At 30.8% G+C, this 20000-nt stretch overlaps 1 protein-coding gene and 1 pseudogene across 4 annotated transcripts in view; both read left to right on the top strand.

Annotated features, from left to right (window-relative positions):
• LOC145268304 (uncharacterized) overlaps positions 1 to 20000 on the top strand; it is a 485827-nt gene that overhangs the window by 82286 nt on the left and 383541 nt on the right. The window lies entirely within an intron of this gene.
• LOC145268478 (U2 spliceosomal RNA) lies at positions 3051 to 3149 on the top strand (annotated as a pseudogene).

The raw sequence follows: 20000 nt of genomic DNA, 5'->3' as shown, positions 1-20000 counted from the left end.
ACATATCTATTCCCATTATTTTGATTCTTCGAACTACTGTTCACATCTTGATTGTCATTTTCACAACGTTTGAAAAAAAAAAAAAAAAAAAAACAAGGCCGATAGCCAGTAATCGCGTGCTCTCGTGCAATGAATGAATGTGTGAATGTAGGATTGACATGAAATTCTTAAAGATAAACTAAAATGACCGAAAAATGAGCTGAAATGATTTAAATAAATAAAAAGTAAATAACTTAGAATGACTTTAATGAACTTAAGGATGAATTGAATGACCTTAAGAATGACATGAATGCTTAAAAAAATAACTGGAATCCTTCAAAAACAACTTGAATGATCTGGAGAATGACTTGAATGGCTTTGAAATTGACTGGTTGTAAAGTGGGTGATCATTTTACATTAAATTAATACAGAAAAGTGATCCCCCACTTTATATCACAATAAGTACAGCATGTAGTAAGAACAGATACCACACTTTGATATTGGCCAAAAGGGCAAGAAAAGCTAGAAAAGCTAAGAACAGCATCTATTAACAACATACCTTTGATCTTAACCAAAAAGGCCTAGCACAAATGTGTTACGGACAGATCGACCGACCGACCGACCGACGGAGTGACTTTATAGTCGCTTGCACGCGACTAAAAATCAATTGTAAAAAGCAATATTCTCCTTAAGGTTTAAAGTTTAATTCTCAGTGCATGCGACCGAAAAAATACAGTTACAAATTACTTAGGATCTCTATCGAGTCATGGCTGACGGAACGAGAAAATGCTCTCCTCCCACCCCCGTGAAGTAAATAAAAGGTTCCATTTGAAATTCTGTTCAAATTCCAGAGTTCGGCATAAACACATGAAGAAAGTCGAGGGTTACATCGACTGAAACGTTGTGAAAATGACACTCCAGATGACATTCAAGATGAGAAGAGTAGTCCGATGAATCCAAATAATACAAATAACTAATCCTCATCTCAAAAATTCAGACACGTAATTATCTCTATTTTTATCAAGTTAGATATTTGTATGTTTATATATTTGTATGCACACGATTCATGCCTAAACTAATGAAATGAGCATTATGAATATTTTGCAATATAGCTGCTAGGCGTAACAGTGAGTAATGTGGGTTATATTAAGTTTTATGTTTTATGTAAAGGGGGAAACGACGCGATTTCACCCTTTGCACAGGATTTAAAATACTGTACGATTATAATATTGCTTTAGTAACTAATATATACTTACTCTCTTTTAGGACTATTGGCTTTATCAGAATCACACATATTCTTAATATCTTTTTTTATGGAATGATGAAAAAAAAGAATTTATCGAGATCACTTGTAAACATTTTTGTTAAGATTAATTGTCGAGAGAACAAGATAAACGTAAAGAGATGGCTAGTAGAGAGATCGATGTTCACAGACCCGGGCAGCACCGGTTATCCCTGTGATCTATAATGTAAATCTCGCCTGTCTGTTTAAATGTGTGTATGTTTGAATGTTTGTCTAAAACGTTCAACAGAGGTGACGTATTTTTACGAGATCGGTATCGTTTTGAAGCCGACACTTCGAACGACAAATATCGGAAAATTGGCTAAAAACATTCATTCTTTCACTCTCAACTGGGCACTGTTTTACAGAGAGGGGTCGCTTTTTTTGCCGATATTTTCGGAAGTCATCCCCTCTTTTCGATTGACTAGCCTTAATTTAAACATTTGTCACTTCCGGTTTGGCGATGGGCGGAAGAGCAAATATGTCATTTTTTTCACATTCTTTTCCTCCTTCGCGGGTTCCAGCATGCCTACTTACTATTACTTTTTTTCTCACCTCAAAAAACCCGGGCAACACCGGGCCTCCAGGCTAGTTTTTTATATAAAGGAAAATGGAATGTCTCTCTGTTTCTGTGTGTATCCGGCTAAAAATGAGAAATTACCAAAGATACGCGTACAATTGTTACATATTCGCTTTCAGCGTTTTTAAATATTCATCCATTTCGAAATCACTGAGGACAAAATTAGTGCGTGTGATGGAGATCAAAACATTGCTTCTTTCATTATTATTACTGGTAAATGTTCCAGAAAAAGCACTGAAACTAGGTCAAGCAATCGGAGGAATTTTTCGTTGTGCATTTTTCTTTCTTCTTTCTTGGACCAGTTCTCAAAGTTTATCTGCGTGTGTGTGTGTGTGTGTGTGTGTGTGTGCGTGCGTGCGTGAACTATTTTCTTATTCATTTATAATGCTAAATCCGATATTAAAACACATTCTTTGTCTGTTTTTTTTTTAAAGCTGAAGAAGATATGTAACATACTGTAACAGCGTATTCCTTTGTTCAGATGAAACATATCGCCGTGGCGACATACTTTACACATACACACACAAGTACATGGAGAGAGAGAGAGAAAGAGGCAGAGGCAGACAGAGAGAGACGGTTAAAGAGACAGACAGACAGGATGTTATAGATAGATTGGTATGTTCAAACTTTATCGCCACTGAAGATGTATAATGTTTAAGAATCTGAATGCAAATCGCGATCAATCAAATTAGTGTAAAGGAAAACATTAAACAATAAAAATATAATTAATTAAATCTTTTTTTTTTTAAATTCAATTTTCACCCCAAACAAGGAACAGTGCCACTTTGAAGTAGAGGGCTGCTATCGGGGACATAAGTTGCAGGGATATTATGAAGGAAGATGTCTGTTCACATTACACTTGAACTTCTGCATGTCAGTACAGTTGGAAAAGCAGAATCTCGAAAGAGTGTTCCAAACTCTAGTAGTTCTGGGTAAGAAACTATTGGAGTAGAAGGCTTTCTTGCACTTAGGGATCTCTGCTATGTATGGGTGGGATTTCGCTGCTTGTCGGGTTTGTCCGGCGTATTTACGTCGAAGGGGTACAAGTGCTTGTAATTCGTTAGAGCAGCCACCATTAAAGTACTAAATTAAAATCTACACTAAACTTACTGTGAAAAAAAAAAAAAAACTTAAAAAAAGAACTCCTTCGTTTTTGTCCTCAACACTAAAATATTCCTCATTCCTTTCATTGTAACATTCATTCAGATCCACCATTCTTGGCCTTTTGGCCAAGATCAAAGTGTAGTATCTGTTCTTCAGATACTGACAGCTATGACTAGCAAAAACCAGATGTGGGGGCAACCCCACATGCCTGACCTTTAACCAGTTCCCATTTCCCACCTCTCGGGAGCTGGTCCCCTTTTTCCCTTCCCCCTCCCTTCACTCCTCACATTAAAAATCGGCCTTGTGCCTAATTTGCTCGGTGGGGGAGCAAATAAATATCATCTGTTCCGGCAGATACTGCAAGCTATGACTAGCTATGACTAGCAAAGACCAGATGTGGGGGCAACCCCACATGCCTGACCTTTAACCAGCTCCCATTTCCCACCTCTCGGGAGCTGGTCCCCTTTCCCCTTCCCCCTCCCTTCACTCCTCACATTAAAAATCGGCCTTGTGCCTAATTTGCTCGGTGGGGGAGCAAATAAATACCATCTGTTCTTCAGATGCTGCACTTCTATTTCTTGTTCTCTTTCAGTGGAGGAGAAATCTTTCACGACTGAGACAATTTTTATTTTTGTACCTTTTCTCCACGTTAAAAAACAACCCTGGTGTCTAACTCTGTCCCGTGGGGAGGCATAGTAAATAGGTACTCTTCCAAAATAATTACAGCTATTTTAAAGAACCCGCTTTGTATATTCATATTATTTGGATTCTTCGGATTCATGCTCTCATCTTGAGGCTCATTCGCATAGCTTTTATTATGCCTGAAAACGACCTCCAACCTTCTTCAGGTTTATCTTGTCAAACTCGGGAATTTTTTATGTCGAACTCTGGAATCTGCACGGAATTTCGAACCTAGCCCTTTATTTTATCCACTTGTAAAAGTTACATTCCTGGAGATTGAAAGTTCGATCCTTAGTGCGGGCGACCCAAAATTACGGTTGCGAATTACTTAGGACTTCTAGCCAGACATCGTTAATAAAACGAGAGCATTTCGAAATTCCGTGTTGATTCCCGAGTTCGACAGAAAAGTAAAATGACACTCGAGATGAGAACAGTAGTTGTATTAATCCAAATAAGACGAATGCTCAATTTTCATTTAAAAAATCCAGAACAGCTGCGTATGTGTTTTGTATAGATATATAATTATATATACGCAGACCATCTTATAATAATTAGATCACTCTGACTGACGTAAAAAAGCATTTAAAAAGAATAAATATTTAAATATCAACTGCGTTTCTCACGGTTAACAGTGACCGAATGGATTAGGTTCTTGCTAATGAAGCCAGACATGACTTCTGTCGCTGGGTTCGAATCTATCGACTGGTGTAAATCGTGACACCTTGCACTGATGATTCCCGAAAGGATGAAACACTAGTGTCCATAGGTATTTAATAATTATTATAGTAAATAATTATATATATATATATATATATATATATATATATATATATATATACATACATACTTCAGAAAAAAGTTATCCAACAAATCAACTGGTATGCAAACCTGTGATTATAGGTCTTACAAAATATTATTGGTAGTAATATTCAATGAGGACAATCCCATCTAAATAAAGATTGCTCAATATACAAGATAGAGCAAATAAATCAAGTTTTAGTAATCCAAGAAATTTAAAATTCATGACGTGAAATGGTTAAATTTAAAATAAAAAAAATTAATCTTATATGTAATACAAAAAATATATTTGAAATATTATATCTCCTTATCCTATAGGATTTCGATGTCTACCATCTCTTCAGAGGAGAAAATATTAACAAATAGTTATAATGGTTTACACCTTATCTGCTAAAACCAGTAAGGCATGGAAAATGACAATTAAATGTTTGTTAAGCATTTAAATATCATAGAGTAAATGGAAGTTAATGAAAATTTATTGAATTACTAAAATTTTATATATATATATATATATATATATATATATATAATATATATAATAAAAAACGCTATAAGAACCCAAATGAGCAGATACATCCCTTAATATAAATATTTAAATTTTTGTGATTAAATTCATCATAATTGTTCGGGATTGCGCGAATCCTTCGCTCGATAAAGGTAACGTTATTATTTAATCTGCAAAATAAATCACACACACACACACACACACACACACATATATATCACATGTACCATTACATATATCATTGGGGACTTAACTAAAAATCTATCATTTTATGAAAAAATGTAAGGTTTTAAATAGGGTGTTTTCTTCTTTGTCAGTGAAACAAACCTTCGGGATCACTTTTTTCCCCGCTGCAGTAAGCTATCGTACAAAGGCGAAATGTGGGAAAACCTGTTCCTTGTAGACGGCACTCTGGTCGGTTTAAAAAAAAAAAAAAACGAATATCCGAAAACAGATCCATCAATATTATCCGCTTCAGCCGATCTGCGATGGAGCAATCCCTCTACAGAAAATATCATAGTCTTTTTTTTTTTTTTCAATAAAGACATATTTGAAAAGGGATGCAAAAAAAGACTCATTTTGTTTTAAACCTTAATTCAAGCCGGAAATTACTTTCTAATCCAAACTGTTCAATAATTAAGAAAAAGGTACAACGTAACATAAGCCAATCTAAGAAACCCATTACCGCGGGGCTAATCCTCAGCTGATTACAACATGGTCGTTTTCAGGCCTAATAAAAATAATTCTTATCGAGCTGCTCCCTTTAATAATCAAATTCTTCCCAATCACAATCATCATTACCAATCATTACGGTGCTGCCTTATTGTCTACCTAGACACTTACTTAACCCTTATCCTCGAGTGGTTTTGGAGCCTTGATAAGTTATGACACCTTATTATACAATTAAAACTGTGAATAACAAAATCTGTATGAGTCAGCATGATACAATTTTGTAAACCGATTTGACTCTGCTGCACATCTTATTACATTGTAGTTCCATTGACATACCAATTTTCAATTGATCACCGAAGGTAAGCGTCGTAGAACCTCGTCAGATGGGTGACTATTTGGGAATACTAGGCGCTGTATGCCATCTTCGCATAACAAGGAGATCTGTGTGTGCGGGGGTGGAAATGTTTTCTTCTTACATTATATATTACCTTTTATTTATACCAATCCTTTAATTTATGAAGCCTGATGTAATTACAAAAAAAAAAAAAAAAAAAAAAAAAAATGGTGTAATAAAAAGGTAAAAACGATAATTGAAACTTCTGTCCCAATTTTCGGATTTTGTAAGCATGCCCATATGCTCCTATTTTCTTTTAAAATTGATAAATGCTTTTTCTCCTGATAAGTTAAGGGCAGAATAAATTCATTGATTGATATAATAATTAAATGAATGATTTTGCACTACGAAACAGGTGCTCTCAAGTATTGTGCATGTCAACATGCATAAAAGAATAAACTGTTAGATCAACATCTTGAAATTTTGAATATATTTTGGTCATTTATTTGTTATATATGAGGCTAGGGACCGCTTGCAACTCTTACATTCGCAATGCAACCCACTCCTTTGAAAGGAAGCAGGCATAAGACCGCACCAGGTATTTACTAGTGATGAAACGAGTCGAATATTTTCCCGATTCCGATACAGTTACCGATTCCGTACTAAATTCTCGATTTCAATACAATTACCGATTCTGATACAATTACCGATTCCGTACTAAATTCCCGATTCCAATGCAATTACCGATTTCAATTCTTTATAAATCTCTAAAAAGTCAGTTGCAATTATCATAAAAACACATGTTGAATGTGCAAATATTTTTTCTAACGAAAAAAAAAATCACAAATGTGGGGGAGAGTGATCTATAGATTCTAGCTTAATTGGTCTTTTATAATCGATATATATTTGTGATTCCATAATTACTGAAAGCAGTTAGAGGTTTTGTTATAAACAAAATCAAATAAAAACGATAATTAAAAAAGAATCATTTTTGGCATCGGAAAATTGGCGCAGATTTTATCCGGTTCTAGTACCGATTCTGATACCGCCAAAACCTCCAGATTTTTCCGATTCCGATTAATTCTCTCAAACGTAATAATTACCGGTTTCATTACAAAAGGGAACAAGTAAAAATGCTTGAATTCCGACGTGACATATTCAGACCGTCAGTCCGGGTAGTTTTTAAATTAACCACAGTTACCGACATTGTATAATAACGTTTAAAGAATTAGAAACACAAAAGTCACTTTTTTATTTTGGACTTTGCATGATTACGAAGTAAGCATCAAACTGGCCATTTGAATGTATTAATAATCAACACACACACACACACGGTCAACCTCAGATCTTCTTCAGTTATAGCTTGTAAAACATGGCGATCTATACGCATGAAGAAGGTCGAAGGTTACATCAGTCAAAACGTTGTGCAAATAACAGTCAAAATGAGAACAGTAATCCGGTTAAATCCGATTAAGAAATGTTGCGCTATTACACTCATAAGGTTTTTTTTATTTATTTCTCAGATTCTTCACGGTGCGTTGTTCCATATATATATATATTTTTTTTCATAAACGTATTGGGGCAGTAAGATATTTTTATCGGACAATTGTCAAAATAAAAACGATATCATTCTTCGTGTGGACGTACACAACCTTTATTATATCGTTTAAAGACATGTTCTTATTATTGTAAAACATTTCAATAAAGAACGACACCTAAACATTTCTTATTACGGATTTTACCTTAAATAAAATAAGAATAATTAAATACGTTACATTTTAGGGGGGAGGGGAAGGCGTTATTTTAACTTTAAAGTAAATTCTATAATATAATTATTAGGGCTGCTACAATAGAATAGTATTTTCATTATTTTTACTAGTATATATCAATTAATATCTTATATGTTTTAGATAGTGTGATGTGGTTCTCGATTGATTAACTGTGTCTGTGTCGGATATATCCTCGAGAATCAAAACAAATAAGAATGTTCTCTTGTCATAGTCCTATTAATTATATAATGTTGAAGACGATCTAATTATTATACGATATTTCAAGTTCAAAAAATTTGTAATACCATAAGATTTAAAAATAAAAAAATTACATATTAGATGCTTTTCTCACGACATAATATATTAAGGTCTTATGTACGACAGGAAAAGAAACTGGAATCTTAGGGAGATCTCCATCATTCTAGTAATTATAAGAGCAACCAGAGTCATGAAAAAATAATTTTAAAAACTACCTGTCGAATGAACTCAGTGAACGAGGTTCGACGGAAATAAAGGGACGGTAAAAATTTTCAAAGAATCAGTCTGTTGGAATATATAAGATAGCGACTGAATGTCTGGCAGCCTGTAGGATGCTCTGTTCTCAACGAAATCAAACTGATAAGAATAATGGAAAAAATCTTGTATTAAAAAAAAAAAGTAAATAAATAAAATTTTTAAAAAAATGTAAAAATACCCAAAGTACAGCAGAACGCACAGACCAATATGTAAAATCAATTAAAATGTTTAAACGGTGAAATAAGTTTACGTATTCCAAAATTTCAAACATTTTACACATACTAATGATTAGGGCTATGACAACAGCATATTCTTTTCATTGTTTTGACTCTCGAGTATATATCCGACACATTTAGACAGAGTTAATGAAACGTGAACCACACCACTTTTTATAAAAGCATATAAGATATCAACGGATACACACTCGAGAGTACAAACAATGAAAAGAATATGCTGTTGTCATAACCCAATTAATGATATATTAAAATACAGATGTACAGTTTAAATGCATTTCTACGGTTTAGCAGTAAGCCATGCGCGTGCTTTTATTATTTTTCTTGCCTGAATTCCATACTACATGCAGAGGAACGCTAAAAGTGAAATATAACTTCGTGTTATTTCAATTTAGATGCCATCTGTAAGCAAACAAATTATTAAAAAAAAAAAAAACAAGCAAAAAAAACATATCCTGATATTATACGAGGGGCCTTCCGAAAGTAATGCCTCCTATTTTTTATTTCGGCCAAATGGATAACTCGTGTATTGCAAATTGCATTATTATGATGAGTTAACTTATGCATTTCTGATCTTAAGGTTTCATATATGTTGCAGATATTGACGGTATGAGACCCAGGAAACATAGGCGTGCGTCAGAAGCAGAGATGCGTCATTGAATTCCTGGCAAAAAGTGCATTGAGAATAGTGGTGACTATGTACAAAAATAAGTTCTGAAGCACCAAAAGTGGTTCGTTTTTATGGTGCAACTCTCGTCTACTTAGCGCTTTCACTTTTTTAGTTAAAAATATAAAAACCTTTACTTTTGGAACGACCCTCGTAATTACATTGTGTCCGATGCAAATACGAAGATACGTACATTTAAAATACACTTACTTTATTTTGCTAGATAAAAAAGTTTAAAATAAACTTTTTAAATAAAAGTAAGAATTTTTCATAAATCATGTATTTTGGAATTTACGTAAGTAAAAAATTTTTAATTTGACACAATGTAAAAATTAGCATCGATTGTACTTAAGAGCTGTTAAAGGTTAAAAAAATCAAAAACAATGTCAAACTCATTTAAAACGTGCGTATTTGAAAATTTAAAGATTTTATATTAAAAAACATTAAAAAGGCCCCATTTACGCAATATTTGAAACCAATATATATATATATATATATATATATATATATATATATATATGTAATTAAAATTAACATGAATATATAATGCATGTAATATGTTATATATACTATAATATGTGATATATAATATATAATGTAAATAATACGAATATATAATATGTATATATAAGTAAAATAATGTACATATCAGAAAAGACCCTACACAGCTCGATCTACGATCCTATCTCGTTATGATGTCAGTAATATAATATGATATATTATATATGACAAACTTTGAATAATCTCCGTGGCTCCCCGGCACCCTGGTTGGTAAACATTGGCCTTATATAATATTTTTATGTGTATGTGACACCTTTTAATGTGTATTCTTTTTTTATCTTTACTATTAAAGAAACATGAAAATAAACTGGCCTGTTGGCGAAGAAACTGACGTGCATTATGGTGGCATTAATTTTGTAAATACGTTATATCGTTAATATATATTTTTTTATATTTCGTTTTTAATTTACAATAGTTTATCTTTGATTCCATCAACTGAACAAGGTGTGTGTGTGTGTGTGTGCGTGTGTGTGTGAAGGACAAAACCAGACAACTGTATTTTTTTTTTTAATATAAGTTCAAGAATGTCTACAAATTTTAATAACTAAAATCTTTTCATGTGGATAAATGTGGCCTATACATAGGGAATCTAACGACATATAAAAGTTGCTTCGATCGTAGAGTAGAATGATAGTTAAAATCACTTCTGTTCTCTTGTGAAAATCTGTGACTTTCCATAGGCTGATTTTATCTCCGATTGCTCAACTACCATTGGCTATAATTTTATCCCAGGCGGTCAATCCTACCAAAGCTTGACTTCGGTAATAAAAAAAAAATAGCACTTTTGATTTGTTCAATCGCCCTTCATCCGTTATATATGCCAACTTACAAATTCTTTGTTTCTAAGAGAAATAAATAAATGTTATATGTCGACACTATTTCAAAGAATTTATTTTTATATCCATGTAATTATTAATTCATTGTTATATTTACTATTACGCGTTTTATATACGTGTGTATGTTTATATATGTGCGTGTATATGTTTAAATAGGGTATGTGTAAATATGTGTACGTTTTAATGTGCGTGTGTATGTTTAAATGCGTGTGTGTATGTTTAAATGTGCGTGTGTACGTTTAGATACATATATACATGTGTGTACGTATGTTTAGATAAATATGTGTGTGTGCATTTGTTTATATATATATGTGTGTATATGTACGCATGTTTATATATATATGTGTGTGTGTACGTATGCATATATATATGTATGTGTGTACATATGTGTATATATATATATGTATGTGTGTACTTATATATATGTATGTGTGTGCGTATGTTTATATAGATATATATGTGTGTGAGTGTATGTTTATATGTATGTGTGTACTTATGTATATATATGTATGTGTGTGCGTATGTTTATATAGATATATATGTGTGTGAGTGTATGTTTATATACATATGCGTGTGTTTGAGCGTATATATATGTGTGCGTGCGCGTATGGTTATATATGTTTGCGCGTGTATATATATGTGTGTATGTATACTTATATATATATAGGTTTATGCTTGTATGCTTATATATATATATGCACAGGCTTATATATACATATGTGCGTTTGTGTATACTTATATATAAATAAGTATGTATACAAATATATTTATCAGCAACATTATCTAAGTTAACGGAAATCTGCTTCCTAATACCTTTTTATTTTTCGATTTTCTTATGACCCTATTTTGTATTTTAACAAATAATGTACGTTAGATAAATTTTCAAGACAAATACAAAATTAATATCTTCTGAAACCAATAAAAAAAGCATTACTTTCACATCTCAAGACTGAACAACAATTTTAAAACATCACACTTGTATGTTATATCTTTCAATAATCTTCTTGGGAAGACTTTAAATCAAGACGAAACGTGAATAAATGTATGAAAAATCTTGTTTTTTCCTTTCTTACTTGTCGACCACTTTACAATAGTGTATATATATATATATATATATATATATATATATATATATATATATATATATACATAATGTGTATATGTATGTATGTATGTATATATATATATAGGTATATGCATATATATGTATATATATGTGTGTTTATATGTGTATATATGTTTGTATATATAATATGTGTATATTATATATAATATGTATATAATGTATATATCTATATATAATATGTATATAATGTATATATAATATGTATATAATGTATATATCTATATATAATATATAATGTATATATAATATATATGTATATATAATATATATGTATATATAATATATATGTATATATAATATATGATATATATGAATATATAATATATATGAATATATAATATATATGTATATATAATATATAATATATATGTAGATAAAATAACTAATATATATGTAGATATTATATATATATATGTAGATATGATATATATATATGTAGATATAATATATATATATGTAGATATAATATATATATATGTATATTTAGATATAATATATATATGTATATGTAGATATAATATATATATATATATGTAGATATAACATATATATATGTAAATATAATATATATAGATATGTAGATAAAATATATATGTATGTATATATAATATATATATGTATATATAATATATATTATATATATGTATATATGTATATATAATATATGTATAATATATATGTATAATATGTATGTTGATATGCATAAAGAATAGAAAATATACATAAAAGCGTACATTTTCACAAACACACACACACAGATATATAAGAGAGTTAGAGAGATGTGATTACTTATGTGTGGCTCTTAAGTCAAACCCCCGACTTGATGAAGTAACATCTAAAACAAGATATTGCAGAAACATGTATGCACATGTGTAACTAATATTTGTATAATCACACTCTGTTCATTCATGAATCACTTTTTGATAAACACAGAGGTTTCAGTGGATTTATACTAAAACTATATAAGCATTATATGTTTATATATATATATATATATATATATATATATATATATATATAAACATTAGTATATCGCTACACATTCATGAATATGTTTCGGTCAGTCACTTACAAATAACTAAAAACCTTTTTAGGGTATATTGCTTATACACAAATTAAGTCCGTAATCTAGGAGTATTTCTGCTTAACGAAACAGGTGCTGTCAAGCATTGAACATTTTTAAAATGCTGAAAGAAATAAACGGTAAGATAAGCATCTTCGAATTTTGAATATAGACGTTTTGTCATTCATTTGTATATACTTTGTAGTTAGGTTTAACATATATCAAGCTTCATAAATAAATAGATCGGTATAGATAAAGGGTGGAATATAATTGCAAAAGCATATTTTCCCATATATATGATATTAACACCCTGTGACGAGGAATACCTGATATATTTATTGCAAACTTTGCTTTCGTATAAGCTGGATCGCCTGAAGAGGTCTCTAGTTACTGGTAACTAGCTGACCGAAGCATGCTCATAAACGTGTAGTAACATACTACTGATTACGTGAAAACTAATATATATATATATATATATATATATATATATATATATATATATATTCTAGAATTTCAGCCCGGCGTAGCCCGGGTGTTTGGAGGTGTATGTTGAGCAAAAAAAAAAAAAAAAAAAAAGCGGTAAATTTTTTTTTAACTTTGACCCCTATTATGACCCCTTAATATGTATTGTTTTGGGATCAAATCAAGTTATTAAGTTAGATCCATGTCCACGGAATATATATCTAAAATTTCAAGTGTTTAGACCTAAAATTTTCGGAGGAATTTGGTAGCGTTCTCAAAGGTTAAATCGTTGAACTTTGACCCCTTGACAGCCAAATTTCTGGTCGAAAACCGATCACATAGATTTTCCCAAATCTCAGTACCCTGTATATCAAATTTCGAGTCTGTAGACTAAAAATTTACAGAGTTATTGTGTATGGTAATGTACACCCAGACAGACAGACACACAGACACATTCACTTATCTTATATATATATATGTGTGTGTGTATATATATATATATATATATATATATATATATATATATATATATATATTATCAGAAAATATAAATATAGAATTCGGCATTGAATAAGTATGAGTTCTGCCATGCAAACAAATCAATCAAGGGAAGAAATCGCATTATAGGTATTGTGTTTCGGCATTAGAAACTCCCAAAAGAATGCCGCGGATACCAAACAGACAGCATAAATAAACGAAATAAGTGTCTAAAACATGCAGTGTGTTTCGCTACTAATTACACCGGAAAATGTGAAAGACTCACAGAACCACTTCATCAATGTTTTACGAAAGATTCTGCACGTTATTCACACAGCGATTCAGCCGATGCCTCCTTCAACCTTCTACAAATGCTTCTTGTCGAACTCGGAAATCTTTATGCTGAACTGAATCTGTGTAGAATTTCGTACCTTTGTTCAATTAACAGCGACCCGTAGCGCAACGGATAAAGTGCTAAGTTAATTCAGTCAAAGTAATATCCTTTCAGAGATTGAATGTTTTATCCTAATACTGTGTATATTAAGAAAATATCAAAGAAAAACTTTGGACGTTTATTATGGCGAACGGAAAGAAAACAATCTACTCCCTACCTCGGAGATTGAACAAAGAGTGCATTTCGAAATGCTGTATAAATTTGATAGCTCGCCAAGAAACACCTGAGGAAAGTCGAAGTAAAACGTAAGAATGATATCCTATGTGGAAACAGTAGACCGAATGATACTAATTATCAATACTCATGTTTTTTTAATATAAAAAAGGAGGTGTGATATAACAGAAAGAAAACCATCTAATACAATCATTTAGTAAGAACCCCAATGCTAGATTTTCGCCTTAATATCAACATAAGCTTAGTTAGAGTGAGGGCTGCTTTTATAGAGATATTTATGCAGACATTTGGCCCATTTCGTTATCGATTTTCCTCTCCGTTATTTCGCGGCAACTTTTAATGAAGAGACAAGTTTCGTGCCGGTGTCGTTGCTAACTCTCAGCACATATTCGGCTTGGCCTTTTGGCGAAGATCAAATCACAAATTGTAGTATCTGTTCCAGCAGATATTGCAATCAAAGTAATACCCATATATAAGACAATTGCTCTTGTAGCAATCAGTTATTGGTCAATGTAGGGGAAATCCTTCATACGAATTGTCACTATCCAGTTCCCCTCGGAGGAGCTGGTCCCCATCCCCTTTACTCTCCACATGAAAAACTACCAACGTAAAGCAAATTAATACACTGTTCCAGCAGATACTGCAATCAAAGACCCTATGGCAACCCCACACATCAGACCATTGCTCTTGTAGCAGTCAGTTATTGGTCAATGTAAGGGAAATTTTAGCCACCATTCATGCATCTTACTTTTACTTGGATGGATGTTGTAGCGCCTTTGAATGTCCTAATTTCAGACGTGATCAAGAGGTTGTATTCCATGTGTGTGTGTGTGTGTGTGTGTGTGTGTGTGTGTGATCGATTATAAATCAATCGATACAAGAATATTTATACATGCGTGTATTGCAGGAGATTAGAAAAATATATCGGTACCGTCGGTTCCAACGTAAAGGTAACCAATCTATGCTGGACTCTTTTAAGTCTCTGTTTATATATGTCTAACCGAGACTGGTCTCTCTCTCTCTCTCTCTCTCTCTCTCTCTCTCTCTCTCTCTCTCTCTCTCTCTCTCTCTCTCTCCCCATATCTATTTGTTATGGACGTAATCATGTAATTTGTTTGCCTACAATTAAATAAAAATATATATCTTGCTCTTTTTATTGAGCACTATTAATAAACTCGTGAAATTCATTCATTTTCTTTTAGATAGCGTTAATTTGGAATAATTATAATATATATGTATATATATATATTATATATATATATATATATATATATTACTCTTTCTAGTTTATTAATGAATTTTTAAAATCACATCTATAAATATCCTAGCGTCTTTAGTGACAACTACAACCGAGGTTGGGTCTAGATGGATTGGTCAGTACCAATATCATAAGCGATTATGACAGCTACATCAGCCGTTTTTTTGCCAGAAATAAGAAAACTAATAACAATAAAAGAAAAAATCTGAACCAAAATGCTTAAACAGGAACTGTCTTGCCTACATGGTGGTTGTTTACTTGCTTTCGAACGTGACCAACTTTTCAGAGGTTTTTCAGATTTTGATCTTTTGTGTATCCAGATAGAATATCCATAAAAATAGAAACCCTGAGGGGGTACGTGCGCTTAAATTTCATTACAGTGGAATTGAGTTTGTACAACACACTTCACTATTTGAGTGCGCTACGGAGGCTCCAATGACACATTGAATGTGAAACTCATATTTTTAGTCAAAGTTTAACTTCTTCATACAGTCCGGGAGTTCTATCTGCCCCGTTAGTTTTCACCTGATTACAGCAACTTTCAGTTTATGGTGACTATTATTAGAAAGCACTCGTTGTTTTGTTATAGCTGGCCTTCTCTTAGATGAACTGACCAGGAGCCCCAGCCACCACATATATTATAAATATATATTAATAATTAATATTATAATTATATATTAATAATATATTAAAAATATATTAATAATTTTAATATTATAATTATATATTAATAATACATTAATAATTTTAATATTATAATTATATATTAATAATATATTAATAATTTTAATATTATAATTATACATTACTAATATATTAAAAATATATTAATAATTTTAATATTATAATTATATATTAATAATATATTAATAATTAATATTATAATTATATATTAATAATATATTAAAAATATATTAATAATTTTAATATTATAATTATATATTAATAATATATTAATAATTTTAATATCAATAATATATTAAAAATATATTAATAATTTTAATATTATAATTATATATTAATAATATATTAATAATTTTAATATCAATAATATATTAATAATATATTAATAATTTTAATATCATAATAATATATTAATAATATATGTATAATTTTAATATTATAATTATATATTATTAATATATTAAAAATATATTAATAATTTTAATATTATAATTATATATTAATAATATATTAAAAATATATTAATAATTTTAATATTATAATTATATATTTTTAATATATTAAAAATATATTAATAATTTTAATATTATAATTATATATTATTAATATATTAAAAATATATTAATAATATATATAACACTAATGAAGCTTAAAGTTTAATACTAAAGAAGAAACCTCCATTCAGTCCCAGAAGACAAAGGATACCTCTTGTAAAGGGCAGCTGCGCATGTAATTGTGAAACAAGTGTTGCGCAATCTCCGACCACACCTCTCCTTCTGCTTGAGTCCAATGGCAAGGAGAAGTCCAGGACGACTGGAAATAATGCCGAGATAAGCGGAGAGCATATACAGCACCTAAAAGTCCCAAATAGTCACCCATCTGGTACGTTCAGGCTAATCGTTGCTTAACTTCGGTGATCTGATGAGAACCGGTGTGTCAAACCTGATCATGTCGTACACGTTTAGTATAGACTACAGTAAAGTTATCAAGTAACAGGAAGTTACGATCTAGCGCGCGCATATATATATATATATATATATATATATATATATATATATATATATATATATATATATATATATATATATATATATATATAAAACGGAATTCAAAACGGTTTTGAATTCCGTTTTCGAAAATAAGGGTTGTTGCCTGATGAGGTCTCTAGTTGGTAAATACTGGTAGACCGAAACATGCTCATGACTGTGTAGCAACAAACTACTGCTTATGTAAAAACAAATGTAACCTGCTCTACTTCTGTATTGAGCACTATCGTATGAACCTCGTTATATTTCACTGGTTACCCTACCTTTGGAAAATAGCAACCTCAAATTATATATATATATATATATATATATATATATATATATATATATATATATATATATATCTTTCTCTGGAAATATTCTTTGTTCATTTATATTTCCTTTTTCTATATACCAATCCTTATTTAAGAAATTCAGTGTAATTACAGAGCATATAATTAATGACAAAGCCTATATTCCAAATTTCATGATGTTGGCCATCTTACAATTTATTCTTTTAATTCAGTTGATATTTACTCTTTGGCACTATCTGTTTCGTAGCACAAAATCATTCACTTAATTATTATATCAACTAATGAATCTATTTTGCCCCTCTCTCACCAGAAGGAATAGCAACTATCAATCCACCAAAAGGAAATAAAATCCGTTTGGATATGATTAAAAATCCGAAAATTGGAATAGAAGCTACAATTACCTTAATTTGCTTACATCACGCCATTTTGAGCTTACAAATCTTATATATAAGTTCAGATCAACATTAAGATATGAATAGTTTCCAAAAGCAAAGCAGAATATTTTTTATTTAATTTTTAAAATATTAAATAAAGGTCATAAAAATAAAACAGTTACTTCAAAATCATGGTGTACTCAGAAATTTTGCTGAAAATAATGTTTACACATTTTTCTCAAAGAGTCAGAAATAGCAAGAGATAATACTGGCTGCTAAAGGCAACACCCACTTCATGGGGAAAGTGAAAGAATACACATTCAAGCGCAATACATATATTAGAGGTGGTTATTTGTGGTTTCATTTGGATTTTTAAGAAATGACACGCACAAAAGCATCTAAAATAAATATAATACTAGTTGTCCTGCCACCCAAGGTGCGCCTTTTCTATGTGTGTATGTCTGTGTTTCCCGAATCTATCATATTTTCCTATACTGAAAAAGTCTATACTTTAAACGATTAAAACCACCTCCTAAGTTCATGCAGGTATATGTGGTGTTCTCTTGGTGTCTTTACTTTGTAATTCAACAACAACAACAACAACAACAGCAAAAAAGAAAATATTAATTATCGATAAATGTTTTTCATTTTGCGATAAGAAATAATTTATCATTGTTTTTAATCTAATGAAACGATTCCTGATTAAAGGAAGTATTTTTTTAATTGTTTGATTGCAACTTAACGTATACCCATTTCTTTCTGTCAGTTGAGTTCCAGCGCAGAAAATGAACAGAAATGTTATTCAATATAGTTGCACTAGCATATGGTACTAATATATATATATATATATATATATATATATATATATATATATGCAGATATATATATATATATATATTAAAAATAAATAAATAAAAATTACAATAAGTTTACCAAGGTAATCAAAATGGTAAACTTAAAATATATTATAAATATTAAAGAGTTAATATTTACAAGTAAAGTAATCTCAACCAGATGTAAAAGCTCAATAAAACCGAAAAGGAAATAGAGCTTGAAAATTTTAAATTCGACCGTTTTGGATTTTACCATTCTTGGATTTTTTACCCTTCACCGGACTATCCATTCATGTGAAATCTTTTTATCATTTTTCTTTTACCTCCTATTCCCCTTACCTCACCATTTTTTTAACCAAGTAAAATCTGTGACTTACTTGTAGTTTCATTAAATACTTTTATATGCAAAATCCGATCCTGCATTTTGCTAATTCCTGCCCTTGATGAGAAGGAGAGTATTTCTTCGAAACTCCGCGGATTAAGGACTATCCACTTATCTTGTGCTTCCTTTTTAAAATTAAATATGTTTTTAACTCTTTTTCAAGAGTCTTTTAACATGTTTTATTAATCATTTGTTCATATATATATATATATATATATATATATATATATATATATATATAATTTATCTTGTTTTCTGGATTTACCATTGAGTAGGTCTTCTTGAACGCTGGAACTTTTACTCCTGGTATGTTTTCATGTCTTCCACATTTTCTCCTTATTTTCATATTTTTTTAACTGACATGAATACATTTTTTTTAATTATAATTTATGACTAACCACCATGAAGCGCTGTATCATTTAATGCTAAAACCAGCAAATTTTAACTTGGCTATAATAATAACAATAACAATAATAACAATAATAATAATAATAATAATAATAATAATAATAATAATAATAGAAAATGTGATACCAAATAGCCGAGAAGGGTCCAGGAGGATGGAAAGACGAGGAGAGAACGTTACTCAGACCTCCACTGGACAAACTCGAAGAAGACTGGGACCTTGTTGGGGGTGGAGCTTAGTGTCACTCATATCCCAGTGTAGATCAATGGCCGTTACCAGCGAAAAATCAATGGTGAGCGGCTGTTGCGATAACGCAAATTTATTTGCAAATGTTACCGAAGGAGGTGAGGAATGCTGGACGTCTGGGAAGATTTGTTGTCACTCAGCCACCAGGGAACACCACAGGTTTTCATGAGATATATTTTATGACTTGTGTGAAAGCTCCTTGTGA

Source organism: Euprymna scolopes, chromosome 43 (genome assembly GCF_053919585.1).
Source record: "Euprymna scolopes isolate OS-2025 chromosome 43, ASM5391958v1, whole genome shotgun sequence".
NCBI lineage: Eukaryota > Metazoa > Mollusca > Cephalopoda > Sepiida > Sepiolidae > Euprymna > Euprymna scolopes.
This window is presented reverse-complemented; position numbering and strand designations above follow the sequence as displayed.